Source organism: Adelges cooleyi, unplaced genomic scaffold, assembly GCF_023614345.1.
Source record: "Adelges cooleyi isolate 19-005CV unplaced genomic scaffold, UGA_ACOO_1.1 ACOO_flye_CR_arks_rails_tigmint_CR_PRNA_108, whole genome shotgun sequence".
NCBI lineage: Eukaryota > Metazoa > Arthropoda > Insecta > Hemiptera > Adelgidae > Adelges > Adelges cooleyi.
This window is the reverse complement of record NW_026095761.1, coordinates 115,933-129,342: the sequence shown is the minus strand read 5'-3', so window position 1 is coordinate 129,342 and position 13,410 is coordinate 115,933. Positions and strand designations below refer to the sequence as shown.

The 13,410-nt window shown below is 31.5% G+C and overlaps 1 long non-coding RNA gene across 2 annotated transcripts; it reads left to right on the top strand.

Moving 5' to 3' along the window:
• The first annotated feature begins 1,370 nt into the window (after positions 1 to 1,370).
• On the top strand, positions 1,371 to 6,205 carry LOC126845237 (uncharacterized). Of its 2 annotated transcripts, none has more exons than XR_007686739.1 (4): positions 1,371 to 2,048; positions 2,133 to 2,532; positions 5,290 to 5,461; positions 5,964 to 6,205. It is a non-coding gene; the product is annotated as an uncharacterized LOC126845237 (long non-coding RNA). The 2 variants fall into 2 exon arrangements; XR_007686738.1 differs by having other exon boundaries at positions 5,272 to 5,461.
• The last annotated feature ends 7,205 nt before the right edge of the window (positions 6,206 to 13,410 follow it).

The window sequence follows — 13,410 nt, the reverse complement described above, 5'->3', positions numbered from 1 at the left end:
GTGTAGGTATGTCCGCATAGTGCATGTAGTAATGAAATAAATAAGTATACAAAACAAATTTTTTTTTTATATTATGTAATTGAAAATAAAATAAAAATGTTAATAGATTGAAACGCCGTCTACAATTAGTAATTTTAATATGTCATCAACTACGTCTTGTAACATTTGTTAATGAATAACGTTTGTATAAAATTGTCATTGTTGAAACGCTGCCAAGTGGATTGCAATAATTAATTGGAATGGTTCAATTTGCATATGATAATAGTATATGACAATGTGGGACTTCGTTACAATACGTTGTTTATTCCATATCCTGATGTGCATCAAATATCGCCTACAGCAGTAAAGTTGTGTACAATTCATTGTTTTCAATCTGTCTTACCATCCATTCGATAGTTGCCTATTTAAAATTGCAATAACCGTATTAATCTTAAAACGTTTGAATTTCAAACATTTTTGTCATTTTAAGTGTAAAAACTATGTTATCTGTACACTGTTACCGTACAAGAGGAGTGGCGTTATTTAAAATTATTACATGTTTTTCCATGGCAAACGACAGGTTCGCGTCTCATTTGTAATTCAGATTTTTTGTCCTGAATTATTTAGATTTGAATACTTGCCTTTTTTCCCACGTTTTATTTGCACAAATAATAACAGGGACGGTGTTAGGCCAGAGCAATGAAAAATCAAAATAACAGAAACTCATATACCTATTGTTATGTACTTAAATGGGTAAGTGATATGATATGAAATTATATGTACAGTGTAACTCACATGTACTCGTATACAAATAGATACATTTTTTTAATGCGTGTTGGCGTTAGTCTCATAAAAAATCAGCGCTTGTACAGTATTTTTAACGATTTTTTTTTTCAAACAGATATTAGGACTTTAGCGTGAATTGACAACGCAAGTAAACAGATGCTCTGTTAGTCTAAATAGAAATACCTCAACGATCCGAGTTCCGACTTATGAGTCCAAGTAGGTAGATAGGTATTATACTTATATGTATACGACGGGATGAAGATAAATGAAAAACATCTATAACTCCCAAGTCAAAGCGATCCGGTGGAGGTGTCACTTCGGAATATCTACATACATTCGACCTATCTATACATGGAATTATACTATAAATATATATATATATATTTTTTATACATATTTTTATATAAATAACCGGGGCGACTGCAGGTACGTGGATGAAATTTACAAGCGACCAACACGACAAATGGATAAAATCGCACTCGGTATAATATTTATTATCTTTACACGCAACACGATCTGCCGGCAAATCGTGGCATATGAAGTACTTATAACACAGAGGCAACCGAAGTCGTTTTTCATTGTGTCGCTGGCGCCGCCCTCAGCAATCGTGAACACGTCCACCGCCGCTCGCAAATTTGTCATCAGCGCAATATCTATATACCTGTACAGTATGTTATTTATATATATCTTTAAAATATATATTATATAATAATATAATAGTGGATAACTGTAAAAACTGATTGACCGCGTGTCCAGAACAATACACGGTCAAGTTTTGTCAGTAAATAACGCACATCCTGGCAACGGTTGTTAGTACAGTATGTGTGCGACTGACTGTACTAATAATTGTAAGTATATTACTGAATATGTACCACGTCAAGAGTGACAACTGGCAAATACTCAAGTACATTACGCTTCGGAAGACTACATATTTTACAAAAAATTAAAGAATGAATGTGAAAAGTTTCCAAGACGTATTATCGGGAAATAAGTATGTTTTAAAACCCAAAGTTTAGTACAAGACTAATATTAGGTACAACTTATAAGGAAGAAATTATGTAACGTTAAACTTTTTCTTGTATCACTAAGCGGATTTCAACTAAATTATATGCAAAATCAGCATTTATAACGATACTAATAATATGAATGCGTTAATTCTAATAATGCTGGCTTAAACATATGACCAGTTACCGATACGAATTATCAATAAACAGACGAGACCTCTTATTTAGAATCGACCACGTGACTAAACCGCTGTCATCCTCGATGGGGAATATGTCAAGGTAATACTAATAAGACTATTTGATTTTCAAAGTTATTTTTTATACTTATTTGAAATCGCTGATGAGACGTGGTGTCATTTTCAGAGGTTGTTTTCTAAGGAAATACCCCGGCAGCCGTGCTCCGAAGAAAGCTTATCGACGATTGGGTCAGCATGACACTGACCACAGACACAAAGGCCGGCCGTTGACATCATTGTGATTGACATTAAGCTACGAGAACTTACGCCTGCAAGTGTTTTCATTTAGTATTTGACTGAAGGCGAGGCCTGCGAGATCACCGTTTTGGACACTACTTTATAGGTTTTTTTCATTTGAAGTGCTCGCGTCGGGAATTAACCGAAAGAGTCCAATATAGCGATTTTACAGGAAAATCAAAATCCATTCAGAGCCACTCAGAACCTCATCGGCTGGTTGCAGAGGACCTCCGTGGACCGGTACGTGAGCTTAGAAGCCCGGGAAGAAGTGGAAGACGCAATATTAAGAGGTTAGTGTAACACATTTGTTTTGTGACACTTAACGTTACTTTTTCTGCGCGCGCTTTGCATTAATAGATAGAGGATGTTCTCGCGATTGCAACGAGGGGTCGCGCGACCCTCAGTCTGTTATAGCGGCCGTGTAATAAGGGAAAGCTTCCTTTTTTTAATTTTTCTAATAGCAAATTGAGATTTTTTCCGGTTGTTATTTACCATAACAACTGTAGGTAAAAAGATAGGTTTTCACAGGTTTTGAGGGAAGGAAAGGGTTTTCCGTCCTTTTCTCACCCGGAATCGTTCGGGAAGGGTCTGCGACCTATAAGTCAAGGTTTTAGGCTGTAGAGCCAAAGAAACGGGACTTATTGGCAATTTTTATCGATCGATTTAAATAGAAGTTATAAAATGTCGGTCGACGTTTAAGTAATTAGTGATGTGAGTAAGGTTAGGTAAAAAGATGAAATCGATGTCAGTCATGATAACAGAACGCTATAATGAGATCATGAAGGGTCTGTATTGGTTGTCTTCTAAGGCCAAAGAACGAGACTCCAATAATAATTCGCTGCTAAACAAAGGAAATACGAGGCAGTTTATAAGCAAAACGGCTGAAATTAAGGAGCTTATAAGAGAGGAAATCATGTCGGGCAAGATAAAGGCGAACGTTGTTAAGGAAGTTGTGGACCAATTTACAGCCACTATTGCTGAAAAACAAATATTTTAGAATATTAATAAATTTTATATTAGAATTTATTGTAAATTACTCATAATTGATTATAAGTTATACTATTTATATTTGATTTTATGATGTCAAATACAAACTATGTAACATGTAATAATTATTGTTAATAATTATAAATTGGCAATTATTTAAAAGTGTAAAAATAACTGTAAACTGCGTAAAATGTATACTAGCGTTATAATTTGTACCTTATAATTATTTTATACTTACCGTTGCGGGCTGAGTATGAGGTTGTGGATTGCCAGGATCAGCTGTGTTTTTTGTTTAAAAAAATACTGTTATTTTTTCTTTTAGATGACATTCCATTTTTATGCGGCTTCGAACGCGATAATAAAGAACTTTTATAACCGTGGCTAACACGATTCAATCAAAACTCACAACAAAACGGGTAGCCGTAGCCCTTGGGTGTAAACTGTTTTAGGAATAAGGTTTAATAAAGTTTCCCAATGATGAAATAGTTTTTAGTAAACCGAAGTGAAAAATCTTAAAAATGCCAAATAATACCAAAGTTGACTGTTGACACTCCTTTGAAAAGGACTACAACTTTGTGTTCGTTCTCTCGTTCCAATAGTGAGTTCATTCTCACACATGTGATGACAAAACTTAAACAAATGGAGACATCCTAAGATGAACATTTTTATCTATAAATGATAAACATTCCAGATACGAATCAAAATTATGGTTCTTAATAATACTTTAGAGGGTATGTTGATCTCAATAAATAGCCTAATAAATGAAAATGATAAGCTTAAATCTGAAGTAAATAGTCTTCGTGATAAAGTTTCAATTTTAGAATCTAATAAGTCAGTTATACATTTTTCATCAGACCAGTTGATTTTAGAAGCTAAACATTGGTTTATGAAAAGTAAAAATGCTATTATTTTTAATAAAACAATCGCCTGATGAGGTTAACCATACATTAAAAATTGCTAAAGAGTGGATAACTTTTTAATTTTAGATCTATTTTTAAATCTAAATCTAAATTGCGTTCATTCGAAATTGGAAAAAACGTTTGGATAAATTCTGATCTGACGAAAAACTATCAAAATATTATCAAATTACAAATTTAATTATTAAATATATAAATTGCGTTCCAAAAAAACTAAAATTATCTTTGTTCGTTAAACCTTATAGTAATTATTTCCGTTTATATTGTAAAAATTATAATAAATGTCGTGAAAAAACTGTAAAAACGTAATGATATCTGTCAAAAATGTTTTTGTTGGTTTTTATCAAAATAATAGAGGTTTGAGAACTAAAATTAGTTCTTTAAAATGTAATGTACCACTTGCAACTCGCCGGTGAATCGCATGCTTAATTTATGCAATAAAATTAGTAACTTTGGCTTCTTTCATGATTCATCAACTTTATTATGGTCCACGAGTTGTTATATTATTAATTTTTAATATTGTGTACAAGGCCCCTAAGGGTGGCCTTAAACACAATTTTTTTATTTTAAATACGACATTTTTCGTTGCTAACTCAAAATAAAAACTTTGTTTGTAACCATAGTAACCACGGTTCTCGAGCGAATGGTAAGTGATGATTAAAGGAACAGGTCGATTCATTATACCATGATTCTGGTCAAGCTTTTAACTGTTTTAACGGGATCTAGAACTAGAACTGGGTACTTCGGTAATAGTCCCCCTATTACCGAAGTATAATCAACATAATTTAATGTCTATATGTAGATTCAAAAAAAAAAACCGTGGGGTATGCTAAAGATTTACAATATACAGCATGGAGTACTGACTTTTTTATCTTATTTGTAATTATTTTAATCAGCCCTGGCTAACTAAATCTCGGGCAACAACGGGTCGGGACAGCTTGTGATGAATAAATAAACAAATAAATAAACAATAATTAAACGAAAAACTCCCTCAACCACGAGACACAACGTGTACAAAGGCCATATCAACAGCGCGTTAACATAATAAAAATTGGAAATTATTAATTCATTATTATAAAATAAGATTTTGCATATATCTTACACAACAAATATATATTTTCATAGTAAATTATGTATAAGCAGAGCCAATAAAAAATCTATTGTTACAAAGGCCTGAGCTCTCATATGTATTTGACGTGACAACATAAAAGATACAGAGGCCGTAGCTGATGTTCCTATTCTAAGACAAGATGACGAAGCATATTATTAAACGACATTAAAAGCGCAACAATGAACCATATTCCGTTGATAACAGGTCGGTCCTTAGCACACGTTAGTTTTATTAATTTATATTTAATAATTAATTAATTACTATTTCCACATCTTTTTCACCCTTATGAAGTGTTCTCTTTTTCATATCCTCCCATCAATTTTTCATCTAAAAATTATTACTGATCGACTTAGTCATGTGTTCGAAAATCATCGTTGATAACCATTTCTGCAACAATTACTATCTTCTCATCTTTCGCACCCTTATGAATTTTTCTCTTTTTCGTATCCTTCCATCAATTTATTATACTCAAATTTTTTACTGATCGACTTAGTCATGTGATTGAAAATCATCAGCAGTCCAAAGGTGTTTTCGCTGCTACGCCTTTAGATGTCTAAGCACTCTTCTATATAGTCAACGACTATTGAGAGAGAGACGGCGGTCCCGTCTCAGCCTACACATCTAAAATAAGCCGGAGTCGTGAACATACCTCGGGACCACCGACGGCTCTCGATCACGTGACTAAGGCCGGAAATTATTGTTACAGAGGCCTGAGCTCTCATATGTATTTGACGAGACAGCATAAAAGATACAGAGGCCGTAGCTGATGTTCCTATTCTAAGACAAGATGACGAAGCATATTATTAAACGACCTTGAAAGCGCAACAATGAACATTACCTTTTTCCCTGGTGCCTTTAGACGGCGAGAAGCGGGAACACGCAACAAGTGGTGTGCCAGCAAGACGCGGCCGTGGGGTTGTCGGGCGATCTAGGACGGCGAAAAGCTCAAACAACACGTGACAATTATCATTTAAAATAATTTAGAAAATCAAATAAAAAAAAATACTTTATTAATATTATTAATAATCATATTTTTGCCATAATTCTTTAACTTATTTAAATATATATTATAATAATATAAGTAAATGTGTTCAACGTCGTATGTTAAATATAAAATCAATATTGCTGGAGTTTGAGTGTTGAGTGGATTTTAAGCAAAATAATAATCAACACAAGTTGTAAAGTAACAATGATGAAGTATTTTTTCACTACGACTAATACAATAAAGTATAAATAAAGACTTGTTATACACAGTTAGCTTACACGAACATAAGTGAAAAAGTGAGTGAATAAGATATCATCTGATCTCTTTTTTATATAAGACCAAAAGAATATTCTAGATCAAAAATTGTATACATCGCAATACTACTATTTACGTCAATTAACACGCGAATTACTTTAAAAACAACCGATTGGTTAATTACACCATAATAGAATCTTGAACTTTTACAATTTTTTAGTAAAAATTCAACTTATTCGTTAATTAAAAATATTTAAAAAAAATATTTTTTAGCCGACTCTGCAACCGCGAAAGAGCATTTTCAAGTCACATTGAAGTACCGATTAAATTTAAAGTAGTGGTGGAGTTATAGATAATGGAATAGTATATTAACAGGCTATTATCTAAGGTGACTAGTAAACATATTAAGTTTCTGGCTAATATTTTAGTGTTTTTATAATATTTGGCCTAAAACAATTCATGAGAATATGACCTCTTAAATTAATGAATTTATTTTTCAGTTCTAGTTTGAATGTTTTGAATACAACCAGTACTATCCCAGTACCAGCACTATCCCTACTTCCCCAGTACCCAAACGTTTCAAACGTGTAATTTGGATATTGTCGATCAATGCGGGTTGTACCTACGTAGAAACGATCCTTGTGTAATTATTTTGATTGAGATAGTGCTAACACTGTCGCTTTCGGACTGATAAATTTAAATTGTCCTAATGACTCGGCGCGTTTTAACTTCTATGATTTTTATTATATATATATATATGACGTCAGCCTACACAATATCCCGGTCGTTAATTACTTTGGCTCGGATGACATCTTAAACTATATCCGTTTGACCTATTGCAACATGCTACGTTTTTGGTAAACGCTGGCTTTGTTATGGACTATTGTTGTTTACAATAATTACCGTTTTGTTCTTTAGTTTTCTAAAAACAAATGGCGTTCTATAAAGGCTTTGGTCCCTTAGACTTTTAAATATAATAAAAACTACTAGAATAGAGAAAATACTCAAGCCTGATATATTGTGACATCTAGGATTTTATACCTGGTGATAAAACCATTTATTTTCAACCAGAGATATCTCGCATTAAAAATAAATTGGTTCTTATATTATTTCCACATACTAAATCTAATCTGCTATCTTTTGAGTTCCTACTATAATGATTTTGTTTAAAGATATATTCATTCATTCATACACGATTTTTTTAATTGTATGTCAGTAAATTAAAAAACACGTTTAAAAATGTGGTTTAGAGATTATTAGGAATTTTTTTATCTGGTTTGTCTTCAATAAAAATGTACGGCAGCTCATGCTTGTTAAACATATCCTAAATTAATAAATAGTAGATCAGTGACCGGTTGTGGCCCAATTTCTGGTTTCGCTTTAGCACAGCCTTTACGACCAACTCGCATTATGTGAACACAAATAACTGCCATCTCAATTAGCACGGAATCGAACATATTATTATAAGCCTTGCTCGCCATACATAAGCCTAACGTGCGGTTAAGTAGGTTTTAAAATTCCTTAAAATATAAATTCTTAAGATAAACAATTTGGTATAATGCCAACAACTAATAACATAAGGCTTTTAAATAAAAAATTAAAACCACAGTTAAAAAAAAAAAAAAACATTAGAGGCTTTCAACAAACTAAGGTTAAAATTCTTTAATATCAGTTAGGTATGAGAATGTTGTCGTATAAAATGAAATCATAAAACTAGGAATCATAATAAACTAGCATACAAACATCTAAGTACAAGCTATAAAAAAAAAATGAAAGATATCCGTAAAAATGACTGAAAACGGGATGATATAAAGGTGGTAAAGCATTTAATAGAACGATAAAATGTAATTTCAAATGCACTTTATACATTAACTAGTAGGTATAAAAATAAAAATAAATGCGATTGACAACAATTTGAATGAAAGTTTCACATTTAGAGGCTGTATACCGTGTGTGCGTGTACATTTTGTATGATACTGAAAAATGAACACTGTTAAAGTGAAATCATTTTTTTTAAAACTTAATACAACACCAACTGTGTCGATTGGTCAATATCATTAGTCATTACAGTTAAACACGGTAATTTTACATTAAAATAATTATTAAAAACACAAAAGTATTTACATAAACGCATTTTTAGTCCCAAAGGCTTTTTTTATATAAATATAATTTAAAACAATAATCAAAATTTAAAAAAAATTTTAATAAAAATCCGAATAAATAACCATTTACTAAACATAAAATTACGCTTTTTTTTGCTGTAAAAATATAACTATACCATTATGCTTTACAAATTATGTACATAATATAATATAATATATTATATATATATATATAAATATATAAATATATGACAAAAATGTATTATCATTTGAAGTTCTAAATAATAAATTATTTGGTACGTAAAATAAAAGAGTTTTTCAGATAATACCTACATTATTAACAGATAATTTTTTTTTATTTAAACAAAAATTGCTAATGTCTGGCCTCGCAAATTATCAGAAAAAACGTATTGACTTTATTGCGTTTTGTTTTTTACACTTTCGACTAAATATAATATTGATATTATTTTAAAGTCTTGTTCATTGTTTCTTTTTTATAATGTTTTCTCCAATATATGTTTGTATTCATTTTCTTTCTAATAACGATTTGACAACGCGTGCCTACAAGTATAAAACAACAAAATACCTAAATGATTAATTGATTTTCGATTTCTTGTAGTTTAGCTCTTTGAGTGACAGACAATATAGAAACGACAACGTTCATGGACGACGAATAAAAACAGTTCGTTAATTATTAATTCGATTTTTAACTTTCAGTTTCATCGAAAGTACATACTTTAATGCTATAGGTACGTTTAGGCCATAATGCTGTTGTACGCTAGCCTCCGGTGGTGTGTTTTAATAAATGTCGATTTATCATATTTTGATTAATAATTAAGTATGCACAGCACAGTGGTCGTGCTCCGGCCACCACGAATACCCTGCAACGATAAATAGTTTAGAAATTGATACAATTAAACCGATTGGTTTTTTTTGTAAATTATTTAAAAACATAATAAATATCGATAATGGTAAGTGTAATAATATTATTAGGCATAGTATATTATATACAGTGTACTATGACCAGTATAATTATTCTAAAAACGTCTGTATACCATTTTTTTTTTTTGTTGAAAAGAAGCTTTTTTCGAGCATTTTTAATATTTGATTTTACAATATATATTTATATATATATTTTATCAACACCTTATACAATCGGTGGATTGCACAGGCGATGGCGGCGTACCTTATGTGGCTGGCAGCAACATGTTGAAAATATGTTCTTTACTCTATAGGTTAACGACAATTAGGTATTTTTTAAATAGCTACTCCGGGACTTGGTCAAATTTGCGATAAAATATTGCCGGGTGAACGTCACCGCCGCCGACTTTGGCCTGCTGACATTCAAATTTGGCAACCGGTTGACCTACATTGTTTGTATCGTGATTCAGTTGTCCCGGACAATAATTATTTATGTTGCGCATCCCAAACCAGCTAACGGACAATAAATTAAATTATCCACGAAATGTTAATAGTATAGTGTATGGTCTATCGTTAATTTAGAAACTGTTAGACGCTAAACTGGCCACAGTAAAATGACGAAATTACGGTTGGTTTTTTTATTTTGTGTAGATTATAATATTATTGTCGCACAAAGAGGTCAAATTTATCAATTTTAAAACAATTCACATTAATTGTTACAAATAAATAGCTGACAAAACTCGCTATGAACTTGGCTGGGCGATTATTGAAAAATAATTTAATTTACATCTAATCAAATTTCTATACCATGTCACGTGAGTGGCTTGCATCAATTTTCTCAAAGATTTCGTACAAATTATAATTATTTTAGCAGACAAATTAGTTGGAACATGTTTGAATTGATAACTACTTAACTTTCTTCTTCTCGTATAAGAGACTTACTACTATCACATCAATGTTCAGTCTTGTAATAATTATTTTTTTACAACACGCACGGCTTTGGTAGGTATATTTAGATAATAATAATATGAAAGTGTTTTGTAGTTTTCATTAATATTACACCGAATTGAATACAAAACGAGTTTTAATTTTTAATAATATTAATATTTAAAACATACAAGCTCTCTCTCTCTCTCTTGAACAGTTCTTAATAATTATTAAAATACTATTAATTATAGTTGGGTCGAGTATTACGATTCGTAGTCGGTAGCGGTTAGGTCAGGTTAGGTGTGCATTGATCTGATCCTTTTTAACCATAACATAATTGTATACAAATTTAAAGCTTGGTGTACTTTGATATCACTATACACGGTGTATTGTAGCAAATTTATATATCATAATAACACGTATCGGTATCTAATAATATATACTATACGCCTGTTGGATTCCACGTGGACCGTTTTACCGGAAAACTGTCGTTTTGTTTACCACGGGACGGGTACCTAATAATAATAACGATAATGATAATTAATAAGAGCCAGTACAAAATGGTATAGAAGCCGTCGCCGCAACACAAGGAGGTTCACCCACAGTGTAGAGTCCCAAGCTATGGGCCGTTACGCGTAACCCTCAGTGCATAATAATATAATAAATACCGTACCAGAGGGGGTCCTATTTTTCGAAGGCGATAAATCAAAATGAAAAAAAACTTCGGAGTAAAAAAAAAAAAATTAAAAAAACGACAAAACCATAAATAGAACACAGACGAGAATCGGCTTTCTCCGCCGCGGTCGCATATAATATTCTCTCTGTAGGTATTTCGTGTATGTGTACTGTTCTCAGTTTTATTTTATTATTATATTATGCTGTGTAGGGCACGAAGTTTCGTGATTTTTCAGTACAAGCAAGCACCTGCGTGTCATCCGGTTTTGCTGAAAAAATTGTTTTTCGCTTGTTTGGAAAATCCGTCCGTGATCTATACCGGTCTTATGTAAAATCGAGACGGTATAAATTCGCTTAACTCGACGACAATATATTATTTCCTTATTTCCCTCAGTCGTGTCCAATCACCACTGGCACGCTTGAAGTCAAGAAATCGCACAATAAAAATAAAAAAATCAACCCAGTTAGGTAAATAAGACATAAAAATATAAGTTGATATTTGCTTTTAACTCTTTTTCCTACGCATGAGTTTCTAATATTTCGTACCTACTAGATGGTATTATTTTTAAATAACCATGATATATATATATATATACATATATATTTATAATAATTTCAAAAATATGACAATACTTAAAAACAAACGGCAATAATAATGTGTTAATGATACAATAGTAATAGGATAGTAGTTAGTGGTTCATAGAGAGAGAAGCAACTTTATTTAAAAAATCAAGCGGGCTGCCTAAAACATAGGTTGCCATATAAGACACAGCATACTAAATCAATACAATAGTACATAACACAATTTTTCTTTTAACATTGATGGTAAGGTCCGGAACCGTGAAAGTAGGCAAGTTTATTTAACTGTTAAATAAATATTACTACAGTACTTCTTCTTCACATTGTAAAACTTAAAAGTTTTCTATAATTATAGCACTGAATATTTCAAAGACATAAAAACACAAGGATAATATAATTTAGCTTGTTTTTCTATTTATTTTAATGGGTCATATAACATGGGACTTTATTTCTACTCGGAGACTTTAATGGTCGTATAAAATGTCACAATAGGTAAGTGATCAATAAATTGTATTTTTTTTTTCATATCCGGCATTCTTTCTAAAAATATGTTGTATTTTATTATTAGTTTTTTTATTGTTTAATTTAGATTCTAAAACGAAAATAATACTATTCCGTCCAACATGAAAATTATATTAGGTATCTCATTTTTTCAGCTGTAGAGAGGCGATTGATAGAGAAGAATGAGACAATTGTCGATCCATTATAAATGTTTACATTCAATAGATAACCAAATTAATGGTGGGAATGAAAGGGTACAAGTTATTTTTAATAAATACAAATTATACAGTAACTGTGTTTATTCGTTTTTTTAATATATTTTGTAAAAATTGTTAAGTAAATACTAATATAGAAAAATGTTTTATGAAAGATATTATTATAAGATCAAGAACTTGTTCTTGAAAATTATATTACTTGTAACCTTTGGTTCTCATTTTTTCTAATTGTATTAAAGATTTGTATCAAAATTTAACACAACATGATTTCAGTCATAAAAATAGTGATTACTTATCGATAATTTAATTACACTAATCTGATACATTAATACAACAATTACAACAAATAATATGATCAATTAGACAAACGTTTTCCTAAAATATAATTTTAGTTCTTTTTATTCTAACTTGTTTTTTTTTAGTTCATGACTTCAATGTTGTAAACTAGAATTGGTTGAATTTAAAATTCACTGCAGTTAGTTATTTTTTATTTAAAAAAAACATCATTGTTTTATTGAGGTGTTATTTAGGAAAGCGCTCGACGTCTTCCATCCAGACATTTCTTTTGTTGTATTATACAATATGACCTATAATTGTCCATTAATCTTCTGTGAAGTCACACATGACCGTCTTGAAAAATATGCCAGATCACTCGTTATTCCGTACACGATTACAACTATAGGTTATGGACGGGTTAAATTTCTCTATGGTTATAAATTTAATAGGTGAAGGTGTCGGACACGACATGGCACTGTATTGGCCGTTGTTCTTGGTCAGGAAAAATTACACTGACCCACCGACCGACAAGGGTTTACTCGATTGCACCACAATTAGTTCCGGCAGCTGAGGTCACCACTTGGCTCTGTACATATAGCCTATATGGCTATATAGCGGTAATACGTCTTACAGGTATTAATCGATCGATTCCGCCGCTAAACACACATTACAAAGTTATGCAACAGACAACACAATACAATAAGTACCTAATGTCAT